Raw genomic sequence first — 20,708 nt, forward strand, 5'->3', positions numbered from 1 at the left:
CAGGCTGGCATGATATAGGCAACAAATACTAAGTTACTCGATCGATTTTTCAGTATTAATGTAAGTACTTACACTACTTAAATAGTACATACTATGCATTCGGACCTCGCTTCACACTACCTATAGATTTTTAGATTATATATCAGGATAGTGACAAACGGAACTTAATGACAAACTACGGTTAACTTTCCAAAACAGACTTGGGAGCTTTTATGAAAAAAGTTATTACTTTTACCGTTACAACGACGCAGCATTTGTTTGAATGTATTTAAAAACCATCTATTGTCAACCAAGCGCTGACCTACATACCGCGAGTCGCTGCTCAAGTGTACATACCGAACTACATCTGTCAGTATGTCATCGACAGATTTGCGCCTGACATGCCGACTTTGATCAATTAGTAACTTCGCATTAGTTAAAATGTAAATGTCATAAAAATTACTTAACGTGAACAAATGATGTGAGTTTTAAAATACCTGTTTATTTAGAGTTACTTTTTTCAGAACATACTCGTAAACATAGAATAAGTAAAATGACACGAGTAACGTGTGAATGAGGAATATCTACTGCAAATTACCAGAATGTGATTGGCCTGTGATTATAAAATACATAGAAAATGGTACGGCAGGTAGTAACTTTTAGCTATAATCCCAATTTTGGACAGAAGTTAATGGTAAATAAAAAAGAGATATCGAGCTACGGAAACGATATAAAACCGTGCCACATTGACACCGCAACACTGACACCTTGCCTAAGTGCACTTTTAAGTGAGCCAACAACACATAAAGATACTATAAGCTAGCTGCCGCGCGGAGAAAGCGTTTTTCTCGGAAAACCAGAAGGCCGCTCTTTGTGACACTTGCCACATTGCCTTAAACGAAGCAAACGCGCCTTTACACAAAATATATGTTCTTGAAATTAATGAGTAACACTTGAAACAGATATTAAAATGCAAAACAGACCGCAACCCACCGTCTGGCCAATGCATCGGCAAGAAAAACTCGTTCAAGAGCAACTCTTGTTATTAACCATGGATACATTGTTTTTTTTTTTGTACGTTAAATAAGAAAGAATAAAAATTGATTTAGAGCTACCCACACAAAATGAAAAGCGAAGATTAAGGGCGAAGCTTAGCTTCTGAACACCGTATTATAGCTAGGTATTTGATAGGCTAGGACATGACGTTATTGTAAAGAATGTTGACGTATCAACATGGCTTGCAGGTAACATTTTAATTGGTTATCGACATGAGTCATACTTAGGGACCGGGGGAGCTTTCTCGTGCGTGGAATAATATTCTTGCTGCTCTTTTACTTCAACAACGGCGAATCTTGCAGTATGTTTTTGCTCTCTATGACTTTATTTAGCCAGCAGGCAAGGGAAGGTAATTTCAGATGAGTAATGATGTAAGCATAGTTGTATGTAGGTAATTTTTGTTATACATTACATATAGTGCTCGGGATACGCCTCGGAATGGCGTACACGGTTTAAATTCCACAGTTCTTCACGCGCGCGTGCGTGTAAAAAATTACTATAGGTACCTAATAAACTAAACGGCAGGGTGCCCAGGCAAGGTAAAACAAGTTTGCGCTACGATAACGAAACGCTATGTGTAACTCTTCCATATTAGTGCGACAGTGACAATTTCATTTCGTTCGCTACGGAACGTAAACGATTGGCATGTTGGTTACGCAAGTACGCTACGCACCCAAGGATATCGATGTAAGACTCACTAAATATGTTTGGATTTGGACCTTTTGGTCTCGTATTCATTATCCCAATCTCGTTCTGTAAGAAAAATAATTTTAGTAATTCCATCGTATTAAAATCCAGTCAAGGGTTGAAGTAACAATGTCAAATTATCAAATGTGTTGTATAATTGCGTTATTTAATTTCCAGGCAGGACATACAGTACATAGATGTATATATGCCCTGTTTATCAAAAGGTACCTAATTTGCAGGAGATATATTTGGCCTAAAACATATTACATTTGGCTAAAAGGAAACCGTTTGGCTGGCAGCCAGGTCCGGAGAGAAACGAGGCAATCGACGTAAAGAAACAACAAGCCTAACAAGTGAGTTGCTCGATTAGCAATAAAGTCGATAAATCTCGGAATGGGCAGCGTGTCTAATGTCTATCCACAATTTTGTCTCGACTGTGAACTGGTTTCTAATGTAACTTGACCTGGTGATTGATGACAGTTGTGCGTGATAAAGACGTTATACTTATTCTGGTCTGATTGTGGTGGTGTGGTTGGTAAAAGTTGTGAATAGCTGGGCAGGAAAAGGCGAGGCGTGGCCGGCCGGGCGGGCTTTCACCGGCCGCACACGTGCAGTCACCTGCGTACGCGCGGATCCTATTCCGCAGTCCTGCCTGACCGCCGCGCAGACATTACAAGCTCTAGGTTTGAGTGAGATTATATATTTTCATACATTTGTTTCGTCGTTACCTTGTTATTAAACATGGCATAAGACTCACAAAGACTTGGACAAGTTGGAAAGAATAATTAAAGTCATAATCACCATCGTGTCTTATAATGTCATTCTATTTGTAACCCTTATTAAACCCGTAACGACGGAGCGATAATATGTCGGCAGATACCGTAAGATCAAGCATCTTACGATATCTTTTACGTACTATTTGACACAGAGTCCACACACGAAGCTGTAATATATATTTTGGTATCTTAAGATATCTTATCGCAAGGCATCTGCAGCTGCCTTAAGATGCCTTGCGATATATCGCTGGGTATATTTTGCCTCTCTCACAATGTAGGTGCTAGACAGAGAGCGATATATATTTTGGTATCGTTGGCGTGTGTGGTGCTTAGTGATACTCTAAAATATCTGTCGGTATTTGCCGATATATTATCGCTCCGTCGGTGACGAGCTTTTTCCTACAGTATTTAATTAATACGTGAACAGGCCTTTCTCACCCCAGTTATAAACATTTTATGAGTTCACTCTGTCTGCCGTGTAAATAGGTAAATTTTAATTAAGCGGGTGGAGCACAAAAGCTAGGTGGCATCCTTTCCTATATTCTTCATCCTTAATTCAAATCAAGCATGAACTGAACACAAATATTTATCCCTGTTCCATTGAGTGTTTAATCCTCAGTTTTCCTCAAGCGAGGCTCGAGAGCCGGAGTGCCCCCGGCGGGTCCCACGTGAAACGCCAATTATGCGCCACGCCTGTCTTACGTGTAACGTAACATTCCATTTTTTTGCGATGCATAATTTTTATACTACGCTGCGACTACATGTTTTGATACTGATGATTGAATAATAGTCATTGAAATATAACTGACCAGCGATTGACCCTAGTCGGAATCCTGACGGTTCTGGTGGAAGATGACGACTAGATAAGTGTATTATATAATACAAACACTGTGCGTTGTGGAAAAAAAATTGTCAGGAAGAAAGCAACTCGCGTTGCATACATATATTGTATTAATTCATTTGACACACCATCCTACTATATCCGTGAACACTAAGCTTTAATGCAATTTGTGTATGTGTCGTAGTCGGATCGTATAATCCACCGAATTACATTACGGCTAGCCGTTTTAAAAACAGGGGCGTTTTGAAATGCGGCGGTTCGACGATTAGCCGGATTGTCATTGCGATACGTTCTTCAATAAGGCGGCCTACGTTTAGCCGCATCGTATCTACTATTTAGATTGTAGAGTGACCAGTTCTTTCGGTCGCCTACGTAACCGGAGTTTGACAATGTTTGCAATTTAATTTATTTTTACCATAGTCCCACCGCACTACATGTGCTTCTTTTCCAAAACATTTCCTTCACAAAAGCGGGGCTCCTATTTCTGGGCGGTTTGCCCTTCGGGCATCTGAAGGTAATACCTAACGAACCTAACCTACTTACCTACCTACGCTTTTCTCCCCAAAGTGTAATGTTTTCACGGACATCTCACTAAATCAATAGGTAGGTAGGTTAGGTTCGTTAGGTAGCTTCAGAAGATGCCCGAAGGGCAAACCGCTCAGAAATAGGAGCCCAGCAAAGCGGGGCTCCGTCTAGTTAAGTTGCGAAGGAAATGTTTTTTGAAATTTGAAAAGAAACAGTCCGACGAACTCCAGATTTGATGGACACCCCACCCCAGTGTTTTTCATAGTTTGTTGTTGTTATGTCAGGCAGCGCCACGAGTGTTAAAAATGGGAACTAAAACTGTCAAAGCGGCGGCTAATGACTCGCTGTATTACATTACGGCTAGCCGTGTTGAAGAACGTATGGCGCCGAATACATTCCAGCGGATTCTCATACAGCCGCATTCAATCCGGCTAATCGTTAAGAGCCAACAGGAGCTGAGATTTAAATCTTTTAGGTAAATATACCCGTCTCGCTAACGGAAGCGGCTCCTAAAACTAGTGCGATAAGGACAAGGCGAAAAATCCTGCGAAAAAATCTCAAAAATCGAGGTTTCGTACTCGACTGTTTCCTCCTCCAAAACTTAACCAATCGTAACCAAATTTGGAAATCTAAATGATTATGACATTATCTGTGTCGGACCGTTTTGATTTTTTGGCTAATTGATATAAGTTTTGAATAGCGCGCCTCTCATTGCGGCATAGTCAATTAGGCCATTTTGGCCATTTTTGAAGGGCTCTAGCGCCTTAAAAAACAAAAATATCAAAAAAAGCAAAACGGTCCGACACAGATATTGACAATATTAATCTGTGTTGAAAAAATCATTGCTCTAGCTTCAAAACCCACGGAGGAAACAGTCGAGTACGTTTGTATGGAGAAATGACCACTCCTGTTGGCTCTTAAACCGCCGCATTTCAAAACGCCCCTGTTTTGAAATCGGCTAGCCGTAATGTAATACGGCGGATTATACGATCCGACTGCGACATATGTATTAACTATACAGACAGACACCGGTTTAACTGCATCGGATGACTCACCTCTACTCAGTCTACTGTTTATTTTTTCCTAGAGTATAGTCCTTTACTGGGATTGTACAAAACCCGTCGGGGAACCTTTTTTATACTTTACCTCTTACATTTATGTTGTTTACAAACTACCTGCTATAAAGTCGCGATGTCAACAAATAATTAAAAGGGAAGTCAAATTGAGAGTCATTTATTTATTGAAAGATCCCCATATTATGTTATACATATTTTATAATCTAAAATTCTAAATATTCCGATTTTGTACCTCAAACAAGATAACCGGTAGTTAAGTAAGTATAATAATTAGTTGGGTTGGGTGTAAAATAATGTGAAGTAGTAACTTTGTATACCTATACCTAGCCAACCCTACCTAATATACTTATAAGTTTTTTTTTTAGTTTTCAACCATCAAACATCCATGTGTTCTAGAACTTAGTACCAAGTAGGTACCAACTGCAACGGTAGTTTGCCATAACAAAGTGAGGTGAGCAGGAAAACAAATGTGACCTAAGGGCGTTGACACAGCATGCCGACGCGTACGCAGCGTGACGAGGACCTCCCGCGGAACTAACAACCAAATCCTTTATCCGTAGATACTTTTTCTTACAATTTTGTTTTAAGATTTTTAAGTCTCTTCAACTAAGAGCTGGGGTACCTAAGAGTTTGATTTTATAAAGAAGTCATTAATCAAGCAACGATTTTATTCATTTGTCCAACATTTTTTTTTAGTTCCAAATGTAGTAATGTACCTATTTCAAATTCATGAATAAACATGGATAAAACCACCCTCCAGGTTCCTGATTATCATACACATCCTACAATATATCCTTATTTAAATAAGCCGAGACACTAATCTCCAGCAACCGTTATCAACACCTTATCAACACTAGACTCTTAATAAACCATATATAAAGATAAATATTAATAAACTAAATAAACGGGAAAGTTCTTGGTAGTGGGCGCGTGGTGCTACCAAACCTGCTATTTGCACAGCTAAGTAAACTACATGCGTTTGTTGTTATCGTCAAACCATTGTCATAAGAACCGTAGAGTCTAGGCTAATGGGTTGCGACAGAGATCTTGACGGAATAGTTCAGTTTTATCTGAGTATTCAGAGTGTTATGTGTACCTATGACGGAGTTGCGCCAGCTAAGGAAAGCTGTAAAAAAATAGGATCATTGTCGCCGATATCGCTTAAACCGGGTTAGGTTGTTTACTTGTACCTTACAGGCAGCTAAGCAGTGTTTTGCTGAACGAAAGCATTTATACGAAAACATATTGTGCGACCAGAAGCAGCTTTTTGTTTGGCTAGCTAAAGCTAGTCTTTCCAACACAGGTTACACAGGCTGTAACGAAGACAGAACCATAATATTGATTTCAAATACAGGTCGACCTAATAAAAGCGTGTTAAAAAGTAAAATATAACCCATGTGCCATTTGGCATTAATTCCGCCATTTGTATATTGTTGTATATATTTTGTGCAATGAAATTAAAAAAAAGAAACTGCACGCGATTAGGTCCCGTTTTAATTTAAATTATGGTAGACAGAACTGAAAGCTAAAAGGCGCTGAGGATACGTGATGAGGTAGGTGAAGAGCCCAGATATACAGCAAAGAATAATGCTGTTCAAGCAGTCTATTCCGAGGGGACTCGGGGACCCCACGATCACGATGACCTCTGTGCCCAGAATCCCGAATAGACAAATGGAAAACCGACACTCCCGGAAATTCAGCATAGACATAGGATAACTCCTGTGAGAAAGCCAGTGCAAAGGAAATAAACAAATGCAAATGGCGTAAAACAAAACACCCATTGATTGACGCTCAAAATGACAGCTGTAGACACCTTTTTGGTTCCCTTACATTCCTTAAAACATTATTGAAACTACTATTCTAGGAACCTGGCTGAACCCATGACCTTAGAAGGATTTCTGGCGGTGGTTGTATGAGGAAAGCCCAGGATTGAATTTTATGGTGCAACATAGTTAACATGAAGGAGGCTCACGATCAGAATCCGAGTGATCGGATTTGTTTTGTAGGTAGAAAACTTGACACTTTAAATAGGTAAAATGGGAGGTTTAATCTATGCTTATTAAATAGTGGTAGGTATTTGTATTGGCAGTGATGCTGCTTGCAGGGCCCGTACAGGCGTACACTTATTGTCTTGTCTATTATCCGCCGAGTTTACATAAGTGGCAGAGGCACTGTTTGAACAACTAATTAAACTTTTTGATGTGTGAATTGACGTCCACGCCCCTGTTGTGTGTAGATACCGTAAACTAAATATTTAGTTCGGGTTTATTACGTACATGTAACAGCTGTGAAGGAGTAATTTTGAAAATTCTAAGGAAATCAGGTTTGCCAAAATAATTAAGAACCATTTTAAGTGAAAAGCTATGTTATGTTTCGTCTTAGTAGTATGTAACAGTAAAGAGTGCATATTAGTACCTACCTACTTCGCTGCAAAAATATTTACTCTATATACGGATTTATTTATACAAAGAGATTGATTATATATAGATAGGTATATCCAGGGTATATCTGAGAACGTTGTTGTGAACAATGTGAACTTCTGTTGACGGTAAGTATGTGTACACATTTTTGAATCGTTTCACTAAATTCACTAACCTGTGGTGTAGTCGCGGGCAAATGTTTCGATTTACGATAGTTTTTGTAATAGTTATTTTAACATTTGCCACGCAATGCCCACGCAACTTATGTAAATTATATAAAATCTTAATTTATGCCCGTGAAACTTTTTAGGGTTCCGTAGCCAAATGGCAAAAAACGGAACCCTTATAGATTCGTCATGTCTGTCTGTCTGTCCGTCTGTCTGTCCGTCTGTCTGTCCGTCCGTATGTCACAGCCACTTTTCTCCGAAACTATAAGAACTATACTGTTGAAACTTGGTAAGTAGATGTATTCTGTGAACCGCATTAAGATTTTCACACAAAAATAGAAAAAAAAAAGCGGCCAAGTGCGAGTCGGACTCGCCCATGAAGGGTTCCGTATTTAGGCGATTTATGACGTATAAAAAAAAAACGACTTACTAGATCTCGTTCAAACCAATTTTCGGTGGAAGTTTACATGGTAATGTACATCATATATTTTTTTTAGTTTTATCATTCTCTTATTTTAGAAGTTACAGGGGGGGGGGACACACATTTTACCACTTTGGAAGTGTCTCTCGCGCAAACTATTTAGTTTAGAAAAAAATGATATTATAAACCTCAATATCATTTTTGAAGACCTATCCATAGATACCCCACACGTATGGGTTTGATGAAAAAAAATTTTTTGAGTTTCAGTTCGAAGTATGGGGAACCCCAAAAATTTATTGTTTTTTTTTTCTATTTTTGTGTGAAAATCTTAATGCGGTTCACAGAATACATCTACTTACCAAGTTTCAACAGTATAGTTCTTATAGTTTCGGAGAAAAGTGGCTGTGACATACGGACGGACAGACAGACGGACAGACGGACAGACAGACAGACATGACGAATCTATAAGGGTTCCGTTTTTTGCCATTTGGCTACGGAACCCTAACAATAAATTTTTGGGGTTCCCCATACTTCGAACTGAAACTCAAAATTTTTTTTTTCATCAAACCCATACGTGTGGGGTATCTATAGATAGGTCTTCAAAAATGATATTGAGGTTTCCAATATCATTTTTTTCTAAACTGAATAGTTTGCGCGAGAGACACTTCCAAAGTGGTAAAATGTGTGTCCCCCCCCCCCCCCTAACTTCTAAAATAAGAGAATGATAAAACTGAAAAAAATATATGATGTACATTACCATGTAAACTTCCACCGAAAATTGGTTTGAACGAGATCTAGCAAGTAGTTTTTTTTAATACGTCATAAATCGCCTAAATACGGAACCCTTCATGGGCGAGTCCGACTCGCACTTGGCCGCTTTTTTAATCGATCAGTATTCAGATTACCGTCGACTTTCCCTCGTGTGATGGGTTAGTCCAACAGCCATTCCATGCTTTGTCTTCATCCATTAGTCCAAGCTTCTATACATAAGTCGTAAATGATTTGAATGAGAAAATGGTATTTTAAGTAACAACAGGGAGCTGCACACTTCATGTCCAGGCGGGGCAGACTTCCCTCCTTACATTTTTCTCCTCCTACTCGTATTTGCCCATTTCACATTTGTATTAATTATTAGGATTAAATTATCTGCAACCCCAATCCCATTTGGACTAGCTTGGACATCAAGATCCAACCTCAAAAATTATAGTTATTAAAAACCATTTACCCCCCAAAAGATGTCGAAACACCAAACGATAAAGGACAAAGTCTCCAGACAAATAACAACTGTTATGGTGAACGAAACACGTTCAAGCGGCGCCGAGTCGTAAATTTACGACCACAAACAAGCAGCACTCACACAGAAAATAGACATGGCACACAAGCGAGGGTACCTACACACAGCGCAGGCGGGTCGTGCGTCGTGCGCGCCGGCGGCGGCGGCTGCGAGCCCGACACAGAGGGCCTACCGCGAACCACGTTCGACGTGTTGCCTCCCTGTCACACTTACGTACGAATTTACAAGTGCGACAGAGAGGCAACACGTCGAACGTGGTTCGCGGTAGGCCCTGACACAGGTTTACTCAATGAACACAAGCCAGAGACGGGATAGCCAACTAATTATCGATTGCCATTGAGGCAACACGAAGATGTTGCTAATATTTTAATTAGATTTGAAGTTATTGCGAGACTTCACTAAATCAAAACAAACGAACTACTCAGTGAACACAAAACACAATACAAAATAGTCGAATGTCGATTTCCTTTAGCACACACTGACATTATACCAGAACAGGTCCCATAAGCGCACATATAATAATATATGCAACCGACGAGCTTGTCAGAATATTACAAAAGTGAATGAGGCATTAAGAGGTGTGCCAACTGTCAGGGACGTACAGTCAGCAATACTATTATTAGCTTAAAGGGCGTGATAATACGTCATGTAAGGTATAATAATAAATAGCAATAAGTACACGTACTTAATTTATGCTGTTCTTGCACGTTGACTATTTTGTATGACAAACGACAAATGCAATGTTTTTAAAGGGTCGGCAACCCGCATGTATTTGCAGGCGTCCATAGGCTACCGTGACTGGGCTGGGCCGTATGCTTGTTGGCCACCGATGTGGTGTTTTAAAAAACCGAAAGCGGTCACCAGGTTCTTAACCGAATATACAGTATTCGAAACTGTTTCTTAATGTATAAGATTTTAATATAGACATGATGTTAGCATGATTGACGAAATATACAAAAAGATTTACTGCCAATAGATATCTATGTTGATGCGTCATCTACATCTTCATACGCAGCGGCACGTCCAACGGACAACTTCTTTACGACCGTCCATGTCACTCACTTTTTAATTTATCGGTCCAATAGCTTATTATGTCATGATCTTAACGAACCTATGCTCCCTATGTATGCTAGAATAATTTGTCAAAATCGAATTAAAACAGTTTAACAAAAAAAGGTAGGACATGTTCTAGGATCGTAAACATAAGATTAATGATTGAGATTTTGACACGGTGGTGTATCGATGTGGCGCCACCACACCACTAGCGCAGGCGTATATTAACGTTAAGTAGGCGGGATCGTTGCACCGGCTAGCAATAGCGGTGCAGTGGTGCAGTACAGCCTTCCTTTCCACTCTCGGAGTCTCATGCCGATTCAATCTATTGTTGCCAAATATAGGTGACAAGTTACATTTAGCACGGCGTGAATAATTCATACCGAGATTAAACGCCAAGTTCCCGAAGCGACTGCGCCATAATTCGTACCGCTGACAACTACAACGGGTGGTCCGGCCGCAATGCAATTCCGTCGCCCGAGGACGGTATCAGAAGCGTATGGCGTTTCTAGTCATAAACACAGGTGCGATAAGTATCGGGACGCGGGCGATGGGTGGTCGAAGCGAAATTCGGCGCAGCACTCGGGCTCCAGACCGGTTCTGGGAAGGCTCGGCGGCGGCTATTGTGTCTGCCCTCCTCCGCCACACGCACCGCTTCATTACGACTCGCGGCTCGCGGCCCGAGGACCTCTCGCGAGTCCTATAAAACGACGTGTGATTACACCAATTTATAATACCTTCCGATTCTAATTAGGCTTCAATCTGCCCTGATAAAACTATTGTTTCTAAAGTAGGTGAAAACGTAGACATAAATAAAAGGGCGTCATCTAATATGATAAACCTTATGATAATCTTAAAAAAACAGTGAGCCTTCGTCACAGTCTAACAGGTTGCCCAAAAATAACATGTAAAAAGCTTTTCAAACGGCAAACAGCGCCGCCGCTGGCGATGGCACAATAGACGAGGAATAATATCGTCCACCTAATCTCTTTTTCGTTACCGGCGCGCCATATTTCATTCTGGCAGCCATTGTCAATAACAACCGAGGTCAGAGGCAAATAGGAGTAAAAGAACTTCCACTTTTGTTTTCTTTTTCGAACACTCAAACAAAATAAACTCCGGAGCAGCCGCTTGAACGCGCCGCCTTTTAAAATTCAAATTCTAATACTTTTTGTAATACATTTTCTATCCCATCTTTTCATTAATATATTATGTTGAGCGCGGGCTGTCAATTTTAGTTTTTTTAACGTCGAGTTCGTTAGAGCTGGTACCTACCTGAGCAGCAGCACCGGTGGGCGGTCAGCGGCGGCGTGTGAAACACCATAAAATATAAATACGTAATTGTAGAGCGCAGGCAACCATTAACCAAACAAGCATGTGTCAAACACGTTCATAATAGTTTATTTTAAATAATAACTTATGTTAATTTGATCACTTTGTTCAATTAAACAATTTCTGTTATAAATAAAGCGTTGGCGTAGCCGTCTTGAATAAAAGGAAGGAGTGCCAAATTGATATGCTTAATTAATTCATCCGAGCGGAGGCAGCACATAACTAATTAATTGGTGTTTCATATGATCACCCACTGAGCTGTGCGCCGCCGCGCCGCCGCTGACTAGCGAGCTGTCAGATTCCGGTGCCTGTATTATTTGTCGTTTGTCGCCCTCCACAAACATTTAACTCGATTCGAATCCAAAATTATCCTCTACTAGCAAAATAAGTATTCCACGACCAATACGTAGATCAAATCAAGATCATAAAACAAACAGTAGGTCTATATACTTACTTTACTCTTTGCAGTAAGTTCTGCTTGATCTTCGAAAAGAGGCCGACAAATTTACTGTAAAGTGTAAACATTAACAGATAATAGAACCATTTTTGACAAGCGCTCATTCGTCATAGGATGTGAATTATATCTATGCGTATAACTAATTTCCGTCCTTTAAGGTAAATTTTTTTTTAATAAGATTTTACGGAAGGTACCTACATTATGTACTTCATCCGAAAAGATCTGATGATTAAGCCAGAATGGTAGGAAAAGAACTTCACTACAGAACAAGGTATCCTACCGGGGTTTGTTTTTACTTTCTAGATGTGCCTCGAAATCGAAAGGCACTTTTGGCCATGATGATTGGATTTCAAAGCCTATTTAGAGCCGGAAGATTGGAAGTATTGGAACGCCCTAGTAAAACAATCCTAAACATTTTTTTTATCTCTGTGGAGTATCTTGAGAGGCAATGATCACGATTGGACGGGCAAAGTACACGTACTTTTCATGAAAGCATTGAGCAAACTCAAGGTGCTAAATGGGTCGCCTTAATAATCATAATCATGATTCCGGCATACCAGATCTCAAGTAAGCAATTAGACGGTGACAATCTGAAAGGAAATTGGCAATTGACCCCTCAGTTGACCCTGCAATTGCTGGCCAGCTATGCCAACTGACAACCAGAAACGTTCTAAGTACTGTTTGCTCAATAGCATACTGTGATATGATTATGAAAATATAATAGTGTAGGGTCACTTCATTCACCCACTTCATCGTATTCCAATAGTAAGTATGAAAAAAGAAACCTCGACACGAAACGAAGAAGAAGAATACTGAGTCAGTTGCACTAAACACTAATTTTCATTGTATTGGAGGTTTCTCGATAATCATCAAATTTTGCCCTCTAAAAATGCATGATCTACTTTAGGGCGGAATGCCTGGGTTCTAAAAAATATTATCGGAAATTTGAGAGATTTCATGCAATTCCGATAGGAAACATGCCTCACAACATATTTATGCAGGTTACTATTACAATTGATTGTGTTTAACCAGAAAAATTGTTTGTAGTTTAATTTTTTTTAAAGATTACATCTGTTGTATGATCTGATCAACTGTCCCAGATTCGCCTTAATGTAATTCTCAAGACTTGCCGACACAAACTCATCAACCAGTGCACGAAATGTGAGTAACTGTGGTGATGTTATTGTGGAAAATGATGTAATTTTAATTAACTGTATATAATTATGTCGTAGTCATCTTCCTCGCGTTGTCCTGGCATTTTGCCACGGCTCATGGGAGCCTGGGGTCCGCTTGGCAACTAATCCCAGTGATTGGCGTGGACACTAGTTTTTACGAAAGCGACTGCCATCTGACCTTCCAACCCAGAGGATAAACTAGGCCCATATTGGGATTAGTCCGGTTTCCTCACGATGTTTTCCTTCACCGAAAAGCGACTGGTAAATATCAAATGATATAATATAATAATGTCGTAGTCAGATCGTATAATCCGCCGTATTACATTACGGCTAGACGTTTTCAAAAACAGGGGCGTTTTGTCATTGCGATACGTTCTTCAAAAAAGCGGCCAAGTGCGAGTCGGACTCGCCCATGAAGGGTTCCGTATTTAGGCGATTTATGACGTATTAAAAAAAAAAACTACTTGCTAGATCTCGTTCAAACCAATTTTCGGTGGAAGTTTACATGGTAATGTACATCATATATTTTTTTTAGTTTTATCATTCTCTTATTTTAGAAGTTAGGGGGGGGGGGACACACATTTTACCACTTTGGAAGTGTATCTCGCGCAAACTATTCAGTTTAGAAAAAAATGATATTAGAAACCTCAATATCATTTTTGAAGACCTATCCATAGATACCCCACACGTATGGGTTTGATGAAAAAAAAATTTTGAGTTTCAGTTCGAAGTATGGGGAACCCCAAAAATTTATTGTTTTTTTTCTATTTTTGTGTGAAAATCTTAATGCGGTTCACAGAATACATCTACTTACCAAGTTTCAACAGTATAGTTCTTATTAGTTTCGGAGAAAAGTGGCTGTGACATACGGACGGACAGACAGACGGACAGACGGACAGACAGACAGACAGACAGACAGACATGACGAATCTATAAGGGTTCCGTTTTTTGCCATTTGGCTACGGAACCCTAAAAAGGCGGCCTACGCTTAGCCGCATCGTACTACTATTTAAGATTGTAGTGACCAGTTCTTTCGGTCGCCTACGTAACCGGAGTTTGACAATGTTTGCAATTTAATTTATTTTTACCATGGTCCCACCGCACTACATGTGTTTCTTTTCCAAAACATTTCCTTCACAACTTACCTACCTACGCTTTTTCCCCAAAGTGTAATGTTTTCACGGACGTCTCACTAAATCAATAGGTAGGTTAGGTTTGTTAGGTAGCTTCAAATGCCCGAAGGGCAAACCGCCAATAGAAAATTGAAACTAAAAACTGTCAAAGCGGCGGCTAATGACTCGCTGTATTACATTACGGCTAGCCGTGTTGAAGAACGTATGGCGCCGAATACATTCCGGCGGATTCTCATTCAGCCGCATTCAATCCGGCTAATCGTTGAACCGCCGCATTTCAAAACGCCCCTATTTTTGAAAACGGCTAGCCGTAATGTAATACAGCGGATTATACGATCCGACTGCGACATATATAATGCGTAACTTGTTCGTCCAGCACGAGACGGATTCCCACAGCCCATAGACAACAACCTTCAGTTTATTATGTCATTAGTATGAAAGAAATAACAATATCATCATATCATGAACTGTGTCGATAAGCATCTGTTACGATAAGATTATTTATGGGTGTTTTTGTGTTTTCATTAGTTACGTTAAGTAATGTAACTTATAACAATATTGCAATTGCACGGGAATTTCATACAAGAATTACAGCTTCAGCATTACTATTTTAAGTATTTTATGACTGGCCAAAATAAACTTCTGAAAATCAGATCTCTAAGTTTACGTAAAAATATCACTTATGTGGATTAAGGTACATCAGAAAAGTGTAGAGTATAATGCTGGTACAAACGAGTGAAGTAAAATATTGTGAGATTTTTAACGATTTTTATTTTTGGTTCTGCGTTAACAAATCAAACCAATTTCAATTTCAATTTTCAGCAAAATTCTATTTTTTGAAGTGAAAACTTCTTTAGCTACGCTGTGCACTTTTTGTGATGGGAAAAAAATGTTAAAATCGCGAGAGGTAAGATTGGTAAGACGTAACCCTCTCTTTCTACCGCGCGGCGAAAATGGAAAATGTATGCCTGAGCCTGCTGTTTCGTTTTTATTCACCAAAGAACTTTAGTCATAACGTATCATAATCAGGTCAATTATTTAAAACTGGACTTTTAGATTAAGCTCAATGTTCTAATCTTGTACGGGCTGAAATACGAGGATCTCACAGTTACATTCTAACTTTATATCACTCAAATATAAATCGCAAATAAAAATGAACTCTAGTACTGGTGAATAAAACTCAAAATATCATGACCAAATATATGATGAGATGCGAGGTCTGCAAGGTAACTTTACAATTTCTATTCGAATTTTAAACATTTAACGCTACAAATTTAAGCTCACTGACGAGCAATTTCGGAACTAAAGTTTTTCAATAGAAAGGAGGATGTGTCAATTATACATAGTGCTGCAGACATTTTGGACTAGTCATTGAGTTTTCACTTCTGCCGGCACTCCCGGAGTGCAACCCGTTGTTTTTAGGGTTCCGTAGCCAAATGGCAAAAAACGGAACCCTTATAGATTCGTCATGTCTGTCTGTCTGTCTGTCCGTCTGTCTGTCCGTCCGTATGTCACAGCCACTTTTCTCCGAAACTATAAGAACTATACTGTTGAAACTTGGTAAGTAGATGTATTCTGTGAACCGCATTAAGATTTTCACACAAAAATAGAAAAAAAACAATACATTTTTGGGGTTCCCCATACTTCGAACTGAAACTCAAAATTTTTTTTTTCATCAAACCCATACGTGTGGGGTATCTATGGATAGGTCTTCAAAAATGATATTGAGGTTCCTAATATCATTTTTTTCTAAACTGAATAGTTTGCGCGAGAGACACTTCCAAAGTGGTAAAATGTGTGTCCCCCCCCCTGTAACTTCTAAAATAAGAGAATGATAAAACTAAAAAAAATATATGATGTACATTACCATGTAAACTTCCACCGAAAATTGGTTTGAACGAGATCTAGTAAGTAGTTTTTTTTATACGTCATAAATCGCCTAAATACGGAACCCTTCATGGGCGAGTCCGACTCGCACTTGGCCGCTTTTTTTTTAGTTTATTGTCAATTTGTTTAGTATACTAAGGTACAAATATCTACCCTTTCTAGTAATTCTAGACATTCTAGTATTGCGCAATAAAATACGAACTATATGGAATGATATATGTCACGAATGTCACGATGCAGCCCTAGTAGCACGGCCGCATTTTTATCGTTTATCACCATGCCTGTCACGTTCTAACAAGTATGTAAGTAAGTGCGAAAGTGACGGGCATAGTGATAGTCGATAAAAATGGAACCGTGCTGAGCCCGCAGCTGTTGTAAAAAAATAATAACATCGTCATCGTGTTGTAAATACATAATGGTTTATAAACAGAGCCAACGTATGTATTGGTCAATGTTCTTGTCACGAATCCGAATTATTTACAAACATCCGGGGCGCGTTGATCGATAGATACAAACATATAATAATGATCATAAATATATGAATGTAATATAAATTGCATGCACATTTTCACCGTTTGGAAAAAGAAGAGGCTTTTCGCATTGGCAATATGACCTACTTAAAGTGTCATTCTATAGAACTTGCTAACTATGTAAACAAACCGCCATATTGAAATTGTCTCTGAATGTCAATTTACCAGTAACTTTTGTTTACATAGTTAGCAAGTTCCATAGAATGACACTTTAGTAAAAGTAATTAGTTAAAGTTAAAACCGTAGGTATAAAATTGTCAGTACAAAATGATAAGCAGCCTACTTCTGTAGGTGCCTGTTTGTTTTCTTAGTCCAGTCAAAGAACATCGAATGTCCTCTTTTTTAGCGTTTCAGCCCATAGTGTAGTGCATCGTAGGTACCTACGCACCTATCTACTCGTATTCTTACCGTCTCTTTACCGCATTTTATGTCCGTACAAGTTGTTTATTGCGGCCGCACAGTGCAACGAACTATTTAGAGCAGTGCGACATCGCGTTCCGAGAAACGCACCGCCTCGGCCAAGAGCCAGGGCACAGAATAGACAAGTTTTTTATACACTATGATCGTGGTAAACAAGCGCAGCGACGAATTGACTAGTAACCACTAATACTAAGCAGTATGAAGTAGTATGAACTTGTAACTAGTCGGGGGTGTTTACGGGGATAAATATTCGGCTGAAACCAAAGAAAAAAATATCTATAAACATGTTAATAGCTACATAATACCTAATAGCCATCAATATCATTGTAGGGAGTAGAGTAGTAGTATAATTTAAACAACTGATATAGCTTGAGTATCACTGACTTAATATAAAAGAAATAGACACACAAAGCAGAACAAAAACGTCAAGAAATGTGGATCCCAATGACGTTTCGCACCATTTGCATTGATGATAAAAACGCTTACGTAAATTTTGAGTCAAGATAAATGTTTCGTACAGAAAAGAGCTTAATGTCGTAAGCATTAAGTGTCAAATTTGCAAACATAAGTACCAACACTGTTAAAAAATTTAGTCCGATGGCACTAAACGTAACGTATTTACGTCAAACAACGTCAAACGAGAATAATGAACGAATGGAGTCACTTTGGTACACTTTAATATGTATTACTGTACAGGAAAATATTAAAATTGAAGTAATAAATAAAACAAATTTAATTTAATCGGGAGCTCAAATAAAATTAATTTGTGGTTCAAATTCAAACAAATTAAATTTTAAATTCGTAAGTATACGTCTTTAAATACTAATTTCCTTGAAATAAATTGTACTTATTAAATAACTGTGTATCTACATTTACTCATAGCACGGGTGCACGGGGACATTTAGATACTGATTGGATTTTTTTTATAAAGTCTACCTATACTTTATAAAAAAAAAATCCTGTGGTTGTCACTGTGTTCCGACAGGTTTAGCATTTACAGTCAGTCGATATAAGCCCTTATTGGTGGTGTATATGTCGGAAACAGGGAAATGGGCCAAACACACAAGTGCCGTTTTGCCTTGTTTAAAACTGCATCACCCCTATCTCTTGCTATAATTAAATAGCAGTCCACTTTGCACGTCGCATAGGTTTTCTTGGAAATCTTCAATTTAAACATAATATTATTTCTTATGAATTCCATATAAAAATATAAAAAAATATTGACCTCACATCGACTCAATAGAATTTTGTTCCTTGACATCCCTTCTTTGGTACTAACAAATTAATTTATTCAAAACCATAAAATTACCACCAGATTACATAAATTATGTAATGCTATCCAAAGAACTAACCGAAAGAAATACATTCCATCCTTTTTCCTTGTTTTATCATTGTTATTTTTACATATTTTAACGGCACATTTCGTAATTGTTGACAACTTCACATTTGAGCGTTTCAAACAAGACTAAACGAAAAAGTAATGCATGATCTGTTTTGACATCACTTTTGTGGGGCCATTTTTGGCGGCTGATTGGGTATCCAGTTCTTTATACTATATTAATGTTGAGTATGATGTAGACTGATACAGCTGAGTTACCATTTATTGAAACGTACCTATGTATTCGTATAACCGGTCTAAAGTGACTTAATGGGCGATGACGTATCTCGACGAATTAAAAACAATAAGTATCAGATTCTACATCATTATGGTTCAGTGTTTAGACAATGACAAAAACGATTCTGATTCTAATATAACAGACTATGAGCTTTGTCGTCTTTTAACTATTGAAAGCTACCGAATTTTAGATAGGTATTAAGTTAAGCATTTTTATGTATTCGAAATTAGATTATAGGTAATTAAGTTTGTAGTACCACCTACCTAAATAAGTGCGTACTTACTTTAGTACTTAGCGTAAAAAGTTAAAGAAAAAGAATATCATTAATTCTATAGTAGTCTTCTGAAACGTATAACGCAAAACGAACATTTCTATGACTACTTTGTCTATCAAACAAAGACATTTTTTAGACATTTGGATTGCGACAGAAACTAACTTTTGGTTATTTTTAAAAACTTTGCGTAAAAGTGTATTTATACTTTTGGCCCCTATCACCAGATCCGAGTGAAAACCGCTTAAAACTAGGTCTCGTTTAATATTCTAGAAGAATGTTTAGGAAGGCTACCGCGAGGACGAACCGACGAATGCCCGCTAATGTCTATTTCTGTTGTGTTGTCACGCTCACGATTAATTCCGTGCGACTACCACTGATTAGACATATGGCCTTAGACATGTGGACGTGGCATTTGTGCGGCAATAATGGTGTTGTTATGATTACTGATGAATAATGATGATGTATATTGAGAATCAACCAATTATAATTTTATTTGATTGTATTAAATGGGTTTCTTTTATTATTTTACTGGCATTCGTACGTGCATGGCGCAGGTGTTAATTGAAAAAGAAATCTATTAACATATCCTCACAAGGTACCAAAAAATATTTAAATACATAGCTATACTGTCACTCCCATAACAGAGTTTGCTAAAAAAATAGTTCAGGGATAGATGTTCACGGTTACATTCATAATATTCATATACTTAAGATATTATCTCTCGTTTTTTCATCAGTCGAATAAAAACGTAGTGAAATCGAGATGAAAATTAGAAAACCTAAGAAATTGCAGAATCACCAATAACATTAATTAGAAACTTACCAAGGCAAACAAACTCCAAGTCCACAACCCAAACTAACTTTCGAAATGTCCCGTCAAAATATAGATAGGTATAGACGTTATCGTACCGGTAACCAATCTTTATAATCAGCTGCAATACAAAGGATTATTTAAGGTATCATAAAAGCGGCGAATTCAAGTAAAGATACACGTACAGCAGCTGCTTTATCCACCTCGCATCTTACAATGCTACATCCAAACATAAACGTTATTACACACAAAACAAGGTCGCTTTTAATACTATAAGACGGAGTGAGATAAGAGTTTTACAAAAGTATGGATGATAGAGGCGGTCAGACGCAAATAACAGGTCTGAAAGAAGCTCTAACGAGGGACCGTCGGCGGCGCGAGTTCGGTTGCTTCAAAATAAGTAAACAGCGGCTTGCGGCACCTCAAAGTCCGAGTAAAGGTGAGTGTCCACTACACAATATGTTACCGTAAACAATAATCATTAATCGTGATGACATATTCATAGGATTTCTTTTTCTAGCTAGGCTTCCTTATCTGGGCAGTCTGGAGTGCAATCATTATCAAGCAAGAATTTCAAAACCGATCGGCATGAAAAGCCACTGTAGACGCCCTCTGCCCCATCGAAGGGGCAATACTAAGCCAACCCTGGCTAGGTGGACCGAGGATTTGATCAAGATCGCATGGTAGAGTGGGAGGCCATTGCCCAGACGTGGAACATTAGGTATCAGCTGATATGACGATCTGTAATTTGGGTAGGTAGGTATCAACAATCTTTGGGA

At 38.6% G+C, this 20,708-nt stretch overlaps 1 protein-coding gene and 1 long non-coding RNA gene across 3 annotated transcripts in view; one reads left to right on the forward strand and one right to left on the reverse strand.

Moving 5' to 3' along the window:
• LOC134662066 (tyrosine-protein kinase Fer) overlaps positions 1-20,708 on the reverse strand; it is a 62,158-nt gene that overhangs the window by 25,932 nt on the left and 15,518 nt on the right. The window lies entirely within an intron of this gene.
• The window catches only part of LOC134662078 (uncharacterized), a 49,891-nt gene continuing 37,135 nt past the window's right edge, over positions 7,953-20,708 (forward strand). Inside the window, exon 1 of the long non-coding RNA XR_010098011.1 lies at positions 7,953-8,208. This is a non-coding gene — a long non-coding RNA (uncharacterized LOC134662078). The remainder of the gene's footprint in view (positions 8,209-20,708) is intronic.

The sequence above is a fragment of the Cydia amplana genome, chromosome 2, assembly GCF_948474715.1.
Source record: "Cydia amplana chromosome 2, ilCydAmpl1.1, whole genome shotgun sequence".
NCBI classification, from domain to species: domain Eukaryota; kingdom Metazoa; phylum Arthropoda; class Insecta; order Lepidoptera; family Tortricidae; genus Cydia; species Cydia amplana.